Genomic DNA, 14,415 nt, shown 5'->3' on the forward strand with positions numbered 1-14,415 from the left:
TAACCCCATAGCAATTTGAGAGTTCAGAGTTCAACACATAACAGACAATCTACCGTTGATCGAGTCAAGAAGTATTTACAGTTTACATTCAGACACCACTGTCTTGAGTAAAGAATATGAAATCATTGATGTGGACTGAACAAACTCCCTCCCATTTAATTAAAGGCATTGAAGACTCGCCCCAAACCGCGTGCCGCTCTCTGAAAAAGTTAACTTTCCGTTGCTTGCAAATGACGTTTTGTTTGTGTCGCTACAAAATGCAGACAGTAATAAAACGTGATACCTTGTTATCTTTTATCTAGACCTGAGATGTCCACGCTGCTATGTACACTGTGTTGTGGGTATTGACTGTAGCTGTATGTTTTGACTGTACATTCATGGGCGGCGATCATGGGGGGGGGGGGACGGGGGGACATGCCCCCCAATATTTTAGGTGGGGGATATAGTATCTAATATCCCCCCAATATTTGGTGGCATAGTTTTTTTTAAGCATATGTTTTGTATTTTTTTATGATATCGCTAGTAATTTCGAAATAGAAAATGCTTAGATGCAACTTACAAGGCCTGGGAAGTGCCATTTCCAGCGATCTGGGAGGCATTTTCGGCCAAAATTTTCTTTGCGCTTCGCGCCAACTTATGGTGGCTCTACAATTAGAAAGTCTGGGTACAAGCTTTGCCCCTCCCTTGGCAAATTCCTCGCAAGGCGCCTGTCTAACCGTGTCACAATTTGTTACTATATATGACCGAAAGTAGTTTTTTCTTCTTTTTCTCGAAATGAATAGCTAGACGGACCGCATCCGTAATGAAATTTGGTTTGCATCTTGTGTAAGAGTGTAAGTACGTACAATCATATATATGATCCACATCGATATGGATTCACTGGGTTTCCATTTGGCCTGTTTCCTACAAGATTTCTAACCGCAGGTGCGTAGCCAAGGGAGGGGGGGGGGGTGAATGGTGGAGACCACCCTACCCCTCGAGCAAATTTTTTGGTATTTTCTATGATATCGAAGTTTTATAGTATAGCCGTCATACGAGGTTTTAATATTTGTACACCAATAATTTAACAGTGTCTGAATTTTCGAAAATTCCTTGACCAACATTCTTCATCTTACTTCCCTCTACTCGTGCAATTTTGACCGGTCTGTTAGGGGTTGAGGGGGGTTTTTCTATATTGGTTGTCCATAGATGAAATTTTGTGCAACATTATGGGTATGTTTTGAAGTGAATTTATTATTCAAATTCTGAACAAATAATGGGCTTAAAACCTTGAAAAGTGGGGCTGGCGGGTATTGTGGGGCGTTACGTAGAATTACCTACAAAAGTAATAATCCACAGGAGATGCGATGAGGTCGAACATGATGTGTGACTGGTGACAATCTTGAAATAAGGTTATGAATGAAAAAAAAAACTATTAGGAAAAACTTGGTTCTCAGGCAAAAGTGTACATCTGATTGGTCATTTTCAAGCCCGAGAAGTGCCATTTCCGGTGATCTGGGGGCTATCAAAACCAGAAATTTTCTTGTACGCTGCGCGCCAACCAATGGTGGCGCTCCGCTTTGATAGTAATTCACCTGCATCCAAGCAAAATGTCCCCCCCCCCCCAATATTTGAAACAGATCGCCGCCCCTGTACAACATTAGTGTCTAATTACCGACGGTAGCAAGCTGTGTGTGTATTTTCTGGGATCGATGGTGGTGTCTAACACTTCTGTCACACCTCATTCGAAACTAGGTCAGATTAACGGCAAGAGACGTTTCTTTGTGCGCGAGTCTTCACACCCTTTAAGTGCCTCCTGCATGCCGCATGCCGCCTGCCACGATAATATCGCTTGAATCTCTGCGTGATATGCTCCACACTCCGTTGGCGTATGATATATTCTCCGAAGAGAAAACGATGGGGTTGTTTCAAAAACGATTTGGAGATGACCCTCAAGTATAAACCGTTTCCTGATGACAGTTGCTTCTTTTGGTCACAAATCAAGCAATCAAATGTTAAAGTAAGACTCAATGCAAGGCATTAAACAATATACATATTACATTATAATATTATCATATTAATTATATTACATTAAATGTTGCCTACGTGAGAGAAAACCAACTGATAAGTCAATAATCATATCGTTTTGTCTTTATCTCGCCCCATGTAGTAGTTCATGATAAATAATTGTACATGAATTTACCCTTGTGGTAAAGATACCGTCGGTATCAGTACTCCATTTCTTAATCTCTCGCTGGTATTATCTTATCTAGAAATTGCATATTTGTTGATATTATTTCCAGGTATGTCTTCCTAATAGAGGCTAGCATAACCGGATCCGTTATATAAACCATTAGGATTGAAATCGCCGCAAACACTATACTAATACGTTCCATGACCCTTCACTGCACATTCACCAACTGAAAACGTCCGTGTGTTTACCATTGTGGGGATCCTTTGTGGACCAAGCTGCTCATCCCTCTTCTGTTTTCTAAGTTATGAACTAAGCCTGCCCCCCCCCCCAAATAATAATTGGCCTACGTCGTAGCTTTAATTGTGATTAATCTAATATCCTATCTACTTTCCGTAGGACTTATAGTGTAGGGAACTTCTATGTACAACATAATGCTTTTATCTATTATGTACAACATAATCTTTTTTTTTTATTTTTTTTTTAGTCTAATAAAATATATATCAGGATCTAAATAGTGTGTCATTGCTCGTCCTAATGCCTTGCGTTATATATAAGTTTGTGTTGACGGTCAGGAATTCGACCAGTTTAAAATTTTAAAATGCAGTATGTTCCAATGAAATAGTGTTTCAAAGTAATTTCATTTTGAAAAATGATATTTACAATAATGTTAACCATATCTCTTTCATGACATTGCTCACCTTGGTGAGCATGACCGTTGTTCGTAAAACATGATCACGTGCTTAAAACGAACCAATAACAAACGTTATAGACATGCCATATACACTAGATACACAAAAGTAGGCATTCACCGTACCGACCGTAGGCGTGCTGTTGGCCCAAACATCGGAATTATTTTGTAATAAAAAATTCTGAATTTGTAACGCCACTTTGTCTTAGGCACTTGTTGTCTTCATCTATCGTGATAACCGGCAAGATGGACATAGTATACGAAGCCCATGCAACGTCCCCTTCGAGACATACACTCATCAAGTCGAAAATTCCATCGGACTAATGGTTAAAGAGAGTGCCGTGACACAGGTTAGCTTTGTTAAGACACATACACACGCAAATTAACACACATTAAGAGTGGTGCACTAATTAATTATTTAATTTTGATATTTGGTTATTCACCTAATTCTGTATTGGTATACAAATTACGCTCATACTAGGTCAAAACGAATACGATTGCTTTGTACTGTAACACAGCCAACATCTGGTAGTGAAAAACCTGTCTCGAAACCATCTTGAGGAGGGTAGGGGAGGTAGATGGGGACGGGTGCAGATTAACTCTAAATCAGGAGGCATACACCAGAGTTGTAGGATTAATACAAGTACAATTTCTCATCTCGTTCTACATCGTGAAGTTTACATTATTCACATTTGCTCAATATAACGTACTGGGGTCGAGCACAACCCAAGGATAAGCAGGGATAAGTTAGACTGCGGCTGCGCAAGGGTCGGGCAGTCTAGACGTTGGCAATCCACAGGTGTCGGGCAGCCTAGGCGTCGGGCAATCCACTTGACTCGAGCAGCGCAGGTGTCGGGCAATCCGCTGGACTCTCTAGGGCAGCGCAGTGTCAGGCAATCCGCTGGACTCGGGCAGCGCGGAGATGCGGGCACTCTATAATGCTTATACACATTTGTTCGGACTTGGGCAATTATCATAGGCTTGACCACTAGCCGCCAAATGGAGAGTTACTCGTCTTGCACCCGACCGACATCTCTTGTTGCCTCCGCGGAGCTTAACAGATGTAACTCCTGAGGGAACGAAAGGTATCTCATTAAGGAAAACTCGTAGCTTTCCGCTACAAAAAGTTTTTTCTAAGCTTTACAACAATTTAAAGCATTGTGTGGATTAGTTTCGTGTTATGGGACTCGCCTTTTTTTGTTACGAAAATCAAGTGTATGGAACGCGAAAAAGGGCAAAATATTTCGATGTCTAAACTAAGTTTGTTGTTGTCCAAACTAAAGTTGTTGCTGCTGTTTTACCACGCGAAAAGGGCAAACTTATTTCGCTGTCTAAAACTAAGTTTGTTGTTGTCTAAACTAAAGTTGTTGCCGCTGTTTTACCATGTTGCTGTTGTTCGTTGATGTCTAAACTTACGTTGATGTCTAAAGTCACGTTGATGACTAAACGCGCGTTAATATCTTAACTCACGTTGATTTCTAAACTTACGGTTGATGTCTAAACCCACGTTGATGTCTAAACTCACGTTGATGTCTACACTTTCGTTGCTATCTATAGTTCAGTTGTTGTAACACATTTTGAACGAACATCATTCTTTCTTTTCAAAAAGTTATAACCAGGGGCGTATCCAGGGGGGGCGCAACAGGCGCGCGCCCCCCCTATTGGCCGTCACCAAAAAAAAAAAAAGTTTAGCAAAAATAAAATAAACAAATTGATGACGACCTTTAAGTGAGTTGTCGGTGATCGCTCAACCCCCCCCCCCCTCCCGTATGCTTTATTTTTTGTTTGCCAAAAAAAGGCTCTGGCGAAGTTCGGCGGCATAATAGTTTTAGAAACATAGATGGTAATTGTGTTTGTATTATCACTATAAACACTAAGTGACATGCCAGCCATACTAAATTGTGCATTTTGTGTCCATATTTACTGGAAATGTTGCTTATTATTAAGGTCGAAAAATGGATCACATATGGCCATGGGCGGCGATCCTGGGGGGGGGGGAGGGGGATATATCCCTCATGAAAATGGGTGGAGGGGATGTAATACACCATATCCCCCCCACCAAATGCCAGGGATAAGAATATTTTCATGCCTACATTTATGCATCATCGTTAATGTACGGCTCTTTTTTAGCCTCATTTCTCGCCTACCATAAACGCAGTGCGATCTTTTCAAATAAAGCGTCTTTATAAAGCAAGAATAGTTGACTGTAGGCTTCATTGGCCCTATAACAACAAAATGTATTATTGCGCCTACGGTATTGATATAGTACATATATGCACCCTCATAGTATTCATATAGGCCCTATAGTAGGCCTACACACGTACATGTTCCCTCGAACAGCTGAGAATCTCATGTTACCATGGTAATGCTTAATACACGTTTCACCTGGATGCCCTAGCAATCGGTACCTAGGAATGTAACTATGTGTTATTGTGTATTGCATGTGTATAGGCCTATAATAGCCTGCATGAGGCCATTTTCTTATCGAATAATATAAAAGAGCTCTCGAACATTCTAACGTTGCGCCTGAAACAAGATTGACAGGGGCAATTTTCCCAAAATAACACCCGAAATTAAAAAAAAAGGTATTTTGGATCCTGATTATGAGATATTTCGGACATGACATCCCTATTTTAAAGTTGGGTATATGCCGCTTGGAAACCTCGGGAAGTGCCGTTTCCGGCCATCTAGAGGGTTTGTTAATCCCAAAATTTTCTTGTACGCTTCGCGCCAACCGATGGTGGCGCTACGCTTAGATAGTCAACAGAGCCGTATATAGAGAGAGTTTGGCCAACTGGCGATTTGTGACGTCACACGCAAACCATGGGCATCAAAATAGGTCCAGTTGTCGTTACCAGTTGCGCGAAACACGAAAAACACCACACACAATATATAGCAGCTTTGCACACTGTGCTCGTTGCGAACAAACGAAGCGACTCAGAATGTCAGATTTTGACAGGCATACGAGGAACAAAATGGATATCAGGTAATGAATTAGAGTATGCGTTAGTTAATGACATTTACGTTTATCTTCACACCTGAAATGCATAGAAAACTAGCTGAAAACCTGTCATTACACTTGTTTTATTTTACGCCTCATACTACTAGTCCTACTTTAGTCATACAAACGAAAAGCACACATCACAGTCCTGGCTAGGCTAGATTACAGACGCACAACTATAGCATCAGGCCTACATTAATAGATCCTTCAATTAAATAAAGTAGGCCTACACATAAAATGACAATTTATGCTTCACTGATCTTTTCAGGTTTGCCAAAAAGTAGTTGTACCAGAGGTCATTGTATTAAACTCCAGAAGTTACATAGTAGGATTAATATTCGCCATAACTTTTTCTTTAAAGTCTAATACAACTTATACAAGGGTTGTGAATGGATGGAATGGTTTGCCTGAGAAGGTTGAATTGCAAGTAGTGTGAATGGGTTTAAGAATACTTTGGATGAGTACATTAAGCATTGTAATTGGGTATGACATTTAATGTCCTCGGTTTTATTCCTCTCATATAGCCTTAGGGTCCTTAATGGGGACTTGAATGTCTCTCCTGGTCTTTTTTTCTACTAAACTAAACTATATACTTGAGTGTAGGAGTTAGCAATAGTTGGGAGTCTGTGGGCAAACCTAAGACTGATATTGTGGTGTTAATTTCTCAGGAATGTAGTATATACTAGGCTATAGTAGGTGCAACAGATTGAATGGGTCTGTCGAGAAAAAAAAACCTGCAACAACTGAATACTGGTGTATGTTGTAGCTAATGTATTTTCCATTAACATATATACTATTCATTTAGCCTCTGAAGAAGATCCTGCTAGGATCGAAACGTCAGGCCAACTTACTTTTACACATTCTATTACACAGGCTCTCTAGTGGATAAGCAGTTTGCTAACAGTTTTATTTCATTTTGAACATATATACTATACGGTCATGTCCTTAATAAGGTTTCATGGATCACACTGACATAGTGTGCCTACTTGTCAGTGTTGTCAACTGAGCACAGAGCTGATGGCATCATTCAGTTTGTTATTATGCAGACAGCAAATGGCCATAATGATAATTATTATTCTTCATACTGCCCTTACTGGCCTTACCTGAACAGTGATGTATAAAAATGCAAGAAGTCGTTAAGCTTTTCATTTAAGAATCGTTTTAGCCTGTCCTATTTCAAACATATGATTGGCAGGTTTCCACGTTACATAGCTTATCAAAATGGAGCTGTTCTGTAAAGCAAGAAAATCACACATATGCATGCATACAAACACACTCATATAACAATTTCTGAATATCTTTTCAGCTGCCCAAAGGTACTGGAATGCAAGCTCTGTTGGGTGAATTAAAAAACCCTCATTGTACTCTTTTATCATGGTCAGCGTAGCTGGAACCAGCAATGATGGTGATGTGGATTTGACAGTACCTAGACAAGAATTCAATAGCTGCTTTGTGTTGAAGTGGGTTCAACTTGCTCAAGGCCATGACAGGATGACGACTAGACATTAGGATGAATTATCTGTTGCAGAGCTCTATAAACCAGGCAGTTGTTAAAACATCCATTGGGTGACCCTCACAGTCTACCAGGCACTGCATCGCAGAAGCAAAATGAAGTGTGTGTGATACCTTCATCTTATGAGAGTGGAATGGTATCAGTGTGGCCTCTGTCAATTTGGCTTCAAGTCTTTGTTTTCTTGAAAGCTGAGAAGATCTTTCAGTGGTTTCACACTGACCTCTGTACTTGACAATTCATGTGTATTTGCCAGCTCAGGAGGAAGCCAGATTTTAATTACATTAACCAATGCTGACTTTTTTTTGGACATGTGGTACATCTGCAAGGAGGTGAAGGAAGCAGTTGGAGTTGCATGGATGTGGAATCTTGTTGATAGTCTGGCAGTCTTATCCACAGATTATCCCAAAGCTTCTCCACATTGCCACATTCAGAACTTATTACATTGATAAACTTGAAAATTGCAGGAATCTAACGAAGCACCCATCAAGGGAATTTGTTTGTATAATTATTGAAAGCTGTGACCTTCTGATGTGACAGACTAATGTGAAATAAAGGGCAGTAGATTACCTTGTAAATGAACCTTGTTATTGTTTGATTGTATCTAATGTTTGCAAAATTTTAAGTTGCATGCTACCAATTGAAACATAATTCTTTCTCTATTAATGGGATATAAATACTTCTCCTTAAAGGGTGTGGAGACTCCCGCACAAAGAAACGTCTCATGCCGGTTATCTGACCTAGTTTCGAATGCGGTGTAACAGAAGTGTTAGATACCACCATTGATCCCAGAAAATACACATACAGCTTGCTACCATCTGTAAATAGACATTAGTGTACAGTCAATACAAACATCACAGTCAATACCCACAACACAGTGCACATAGCAGCGTGGACATCTCAGGTCTAGATAAAAGATAACAAGGTATCAGGTTTCATTACTGTCTGCATTTTGTAGCGACACAAAAAAAACTTCACTTGCAAGCAACGGAAAGTAAACTTTTTCAGAGCGCGGCATGCGGTTTAGGGCAAGTCTTCAATACCTTTAAATATACTGCATCGGTTGTTGTCACTTGATCATTTGCTTGTGTGTGAGCTAAACAGCTTAAATAATATGTAAAAAAATAATACAAACTTTCAAATTGCCAGATATTTACTTGCTCAAAATCATTATCCAATCATGATTTGTTGCTATCCTTGAGTCCATTATTCAGATGATGAGGCAGATTCCCTTCAACTCTCCATGATGAAGGTAAAACCTTATATCTTAACCAACTGCCATTGAGTGTCCATTTGAAAGTTTCAAACACACAAGTGCATTGATTAAAACAAAGACTTTATTGCTGTGGTTGCAGGAACTGGATTTCAGTCTAGTAGTCACTCACCAGGTTTGTCATTATCACAGTCTGCTAACTGTGGCTTTTTATGTTAGGAGTTTTTCTTCAGAGCATATGTCACCTTTGATTTGTAAAAAAAGTCCTGAAATTCAGGGAGTTAAAATTTACTGTCTAAAGATAATTTAAAAAGATTTTTTTTAACTTCAATCATCAATGTGGGTGTCAATTAAGGGAATAAGGAGGTACTGATGCAACTTTGATAAATGATAGTTGACTGCATCCAAATTAAACCAAGGCCTAGGCCATACTTTTGAAGAAGAAAAATTAGGCTGAATTCATGTTAGCCTAAAAAGGCTAGGCCAATGCTGACAATTAACACAAACCAAAGATCATTTAACCATTTGGGCACTTGTTTATGGCATACTAAAAAGGGTCTATATAATTAGGCCTGCATGTGTACACAACCCACAAGGGGACAAACTAAAACGAATGACAGCGAATGACCGAATGACAATTGACTTTGTACAGGGTTAATGATCATTCGCGAATGACAGCGAATGACAGCGAATGACAACGAAGGACAGTGTTGAATGATTGACGGAGTGGGGTAAATGCGGTTACTGGTTTTCTGCGCAAAAGATTTGAGGAAAATCGCATGTTACGTGAATGCAGGGTTTCGGTGTAATTTACGGATAGAAACCACAGGGAAAGTTTTTCTGTGCTTTTTACCTCTGTAGATTTATATAGAAGAAAGATAACTGGAGCCGTTTCAAGATTATATTATTGTTAGTTTCTAACAATTAATATCGGAAAAATGACGTTAAATTTACATTTTAAAATCAGACTTACAATTTCGCTTACTATAAAGTGCGTTTGTATCTTGTCCGTACTTTAATAGATCTATATACCCACGAAGTCTGAACTGGGATATCCGGTTGGAGCAAATGTCTGTGCTGTCATTACTGTCATTCGTTTTAGTCAACGCAATTTTTTAGTGTGTAAAACATATTGTCATAAGTTATGTGTAACGCAATTGTCATTCGTTTTAGTAACACCCCCCACAAGTTGCCAATGAGTATAGACCTAGCCTAACTAGTTTAGGCCTAGGCTACTTTGTTTTCCTTAGACCTAGTTTAATTGGGCCTTATACTGTGCCATATTATGTAATGTGCTATAACAGTTGTAGTAATAGAAGGAATGGCCCAGGTCTAACTAAGCCCAGGCTTAACTTATGCTTCGGGCTTAACTAAGGATTAGGGCTTTACGTGATGCCTAGAGGCTAGCCCACCCTTTTACATTAAACTAAAAGTGATACTTTTTTAGGCTAGGCATAGCCTAGGCATACAATAACTAGGAATTAGGATAACTATATGTGCGACTGAAACTGCCATGCCTATGATTAGGAGAGCTGGCATAATGAAATCGAATTTGTGGATCGTAAAACGAGAGAGAATAGCCATGCATGTAATTACAGAAACCAGTCGGAACGTAAAATTCTCGCATTGCTTGTACATTACTCGTATTACACTAGGGCCTATGGCTAGTATGGGCCTAGGCTACACAGACTTTTTTTCATTAGATCTCTATCTTGTTCTTTCTACTTCAAAAAAATTCCTCTTCTTTTATGGTCAGTCGGATAATCAAACAACAATATCCATGTTCTGACCGATTGCAGCATCCCCAGCACCATTTCTTTCATAATTTCGTACTTTTTTCGTGTACACAAACGATAGTCTATACACTGTGAGTATGCGTGTCGTCTGCTATAAAGTTTTCAAGTGGACCTATTTTACCACCCTGTGTGGGCGTTTTCTCTCTCGACCAATCCAAATCGGTTACATGGTTGGCCAAACTCTCTCTATATACGGCTCTGATAGTCAACAAGGTCATAACCCCCCCCCCCCCCACTCGGAAGTACGGATCGCCGCCCATGCATATGGCACCATTTTGCATTTCAGCCCTTCTTCGAAAGCAAAAATTGTCCACCCCTCCCCTTAGACCCATCCCCCAGGACGGCGATCATTCATGCCTGACACCCCCCCCCCCCCCCCATTGGAAAATCCTGGATACGCCCCTGATAACAATCAACAGCAAGTTGCTTCCGTGCAGAGCTAACAACATTTCTATTACAGAGATTTTCATGCTAAATACAGCCAATGATGTTTTCTCAAATTTCCCGCGATTTGTTTGGCTAATAGTCCCTTACTTTACTCATTGTCTGCAAACATGCTTGCATCTTCAGTGCTCAATGAACGCAAAGTATGATGGCTTAACTATGTAACGCGAAAAGGGAACAAATTCGTTAACGTCCTGATTGGTAGCAACAGCCATGTGAATACCGTTAACAACCTGATTTGTCAAACAAAATCACGTTGTTAACGATATTTATATGATAGTTGCTACAGCTCCGAGGACGTTGTTAACGATATTTTTAACGTAATATTTGAATAATTGTTTGAACAAAGAAAGTTATGAGCTGAGATAATCTATGAATTTTGCGGGAAGCTACCACAACATATCTGATACTGAAAAGGACTTTTCATCTCACAGTATGTTTTGTTCTCTCAGTATCGAGAGTTAAAAATGTAAAATGTGCATTCATACCACAGGTAATTTCTTCGTTGCAAGCTTGCGTACATTTTCGCGGTCCCTTTGACCACGTGCTTCAAGTCATGATTCTGGCGCAACATTCGTGTGTATAAACTACTGTATTCATACATCGCCAAAAGTAGTCATTGAAGTTTGAGATACTTCATCGACATTGCGTAAAAATGTTATTTAAATACTGTAGCGGCTCAAGACAACGCTGGTCAAGACCTAAGAGGAACTTCGCCGTTGATGATTTAGTTCTCGTCGCGGACGATCACTCACCTCGTGGGCAATGGCCTTTAGGTTTGGTTGTTACAACTTACCCGGACAAACGAGGCTATGTTAGACAAGTGGAGGTTAAGATTGGGTCTAAGTTTTTCAAGAGGCCTATATCCAAGCTTTGTCTACTGGAGAAAAGTAAGGCCGAATCCTAGCGGAGTCGGCGACATTAAGCTTGTTTGGTTACCCTTTCGATTTGTTGCATGTATCATAAGTGCCGCTTTGTTGTAAAATGTCTTAAAGGAGTTAAGTCATTTGGGGCCGGTTATGTAGCGGCTCCAGATTTTTGTATAGCGCCACCAAATCGTTTGTGAGAGAAAGTAAAAGAAACACCAAGTCACGCAAAAGAAATCTTAAAGTTACTCCATAAATTACACATCCATTTAGCTTGTTTCCAGGGTTGCCGAACAGTTGGTGAGTTATTCAGGGTTCCTACCTTCTATCCTCTAAAACATAAGCATAATTATTTCTATCTTTCATTCTTAAGCATGGATTCAGAAACTTAGTTATTGGGTAGTGTCTGCAAACATCTCGTTCCGTATGCTACATAGTATGTTTACACGTGGGCCAATCCACCGTTCTCTGCTAAGTTAAATCGTAGGTTTCTCCTGTAATTCTATTAAGTAATTCGTTTCTCTAAGCGGGTCATATGTTTTCCATATCTGTGAAAGGTTATTTCATGGTTGTTGTGTACCCTTGGGTTATATGGATTTCTGTACTTAGTGTGCCCTACGGCGTTTGTAGAGATCGTTTCATTGTAGGTTGTAGTATCACCCGCGGCACCGCAGCTCGTTGTTGTGTGGTCTCGGCCATTATGTGGTGCCTAGTCACGTCCATTTATCTCCCCAGAAGAGGGCGCTATTTTAGAACTATTGCTAGCCTAGCCATACTTAAAGAGGCAGTGCTGGTAAAGCCTTTACTTTGTATTACCCTTCCTATATTAAGCTTTGTTATTTTCAATTTTTATTATTGTTTTTTCCAGTAAACCGCTGATCAGAAAATAAAAAGTCAAAGACGAGAAACTATTTCCGGAAGTCCTTTCTTGTGATTGGCGCGTTTTCAACCGCGACCCATGTAGTTAATAAGAGGCTACAAATACTATAATTTTCGTGGAGCTGGTTGTTTCCAAATACTGCAAAGCATCCAGGGTAAATGTTGGATCAGTTGCTCTAATGTTGGATGAAGTCTGCGCTTCGTGAGTAACACGAAGGGCATAATATTGAAGTACGTAGGCAATACACTCACTGAACTAGTTTACTAAACCCGTCAAGCAAGTTCATTCGTAACACCAATCAAGTTCTTAGTTTCGATTTGGGAAAGGGATTGAGGGGTAAATTGAATATACACAAACATGAAACATTATTCAGCATCATGGGCGGCGATCATGGGGGGGGGGGGGCTCATATCCCCCCAATATTTTAGGTGGGGATATAGTATCTAATATTCCCCCCCCCCCAATATTTGATGGCATAGTTTTTTGTGGCTATAAATAGAAAGTAATGCGTGAGATTATTTATCCATCATACTTGGCGGTGGCTAAAACTTCATCCAACACATGCTGCATGAGGTAAATGACTCTCCGTGGTCGGACCTGTGACCGTATAGCAAGTTGTCACTCATGATGTTTATCATAATGTCTGTACATCTCTTGTGTATGAGTGTAAGTACGTACAAACATATATATGATCCACATCGATATGGGTTCACTGGGTTTCCATTTTGCCTGTTTCCTACCAGATTTCTAACCGCAGGCGCGTAGCCAAGGGGGAGGGGCGAAGGGGGCGACCACCCTCCCCCTTTTTTTATGATATCGCTAGTAATTTTCAAAATAGAAAATGCTTAGATGCAACTACCAAGGCCTGGGAAGTGCCATTTCCAGCGATCTGGGAGGAATTTTCGGCCAAAATTTTCTTTAACGCTTCGCGCCAACGTATAGTGACGCTAAGCTTAGATAGTTTGCCTACAAGCTTCGCCCCTCCCTTGGCAAATTCCTTGCTACGCACCTGTCTAACCGTGTCATAATTTGTTACATAATATCACCACAGCGGGACGCGTCCCCACCAACTTTTTTCAGTGTGGGGACATGATATACCGTGTCCCCACCAATTGTCTTGACCAAACGCTGCATTTCAAATTCAATAGGAAGGAATTCGCATTTGCGGCAGTCTATAATTGTTTTCTGGGAGACGACATCGTATACAAAAGTCTACTTGGATTATTTGTCCCCTGATATTTTTTTCTGCAGACGCCCATGTATTTCCCCAAACTAAATTTTTTCTAAGCCATGAGATCTAAAACTTAAGGAGGTGTGGGAGCATCATTGGGTCTGGGAAGTGTTATATTCCTGCGATCTGGGAGGTATATTTGCCAAAAAATCTTGTACGCTACGCGCGAACCGATGGTCGCGCTCCGCTTAGATAGTATCAGAGAACAGACACGCGTCCCCACCATTATCCAAAACTGATCTGCGCTCACACCTGCACCATGGCAAATGTCCCCCAATATTTGAAACAAATCGCCGCCCCTGCTCAGCATTGTTACGAATTTGTAGACCAAAAAGCCCGCTTACATGTTATGCAAGAAATGAATCATCGAAGATACACTCGAGTTTTGACTCGAGTTTTGTATACGGTGATATGATCTTTTCTTAAACAAATTTTCAGGATTTGCTCATGAAACTCCGAAGTTCGAACAGGCCTAATACAATTGCGTGGAATTTAGAGAGATATGCACACTGCATGTACGGGAATAATTGAAGAGTTGGGGTTGCTGGTGAAATCGCTGCAAGGTCAAATCATGGAGGTACTATAGAGTTGGCGAGGAGGAAAGAGTGGCAGA

At 40.4% G+C, this 14,415-nt stretch overlaps 1 long non-coding RNA gene across 1 annotated transcript; it reads left to right on the forward strand.

Annotated features, from left to right (window-relative positions):
- The first annotated feature begins 4,612 nt into the window (after positions 1 to 4,612).
- On the forward strand, positions 4,613 to 7,954 carry LOC139981436 (uncharacterized). The gene is made up of 2 exons (XR_011797843.1): positions 4,613 to 5,847; positions 7,169 to 7,954. It is a non-coding gene; the product is annotated as an uncharacterized lncRNA (long non-coding RNA).
- Positions 7,955 to 14,415: the final 6,461 nt, after the last annotated feature.

This window comes from Apostichopus japonicus, chromosome 15 (genome assembly GCF_037975245.1).
Source record: "Apostichopus japonicus isolate 1M-3 chromosome 15, ASM3797524v1, whole genome shotgun sequence".
Classification (NCBI taxonomy): Eukaryota; Metazoa; Echinodermata; class Holothuroidea; order Aspidochirotida; family Stichopodidae; genus Apostichopus; species Apostichopus japonicus.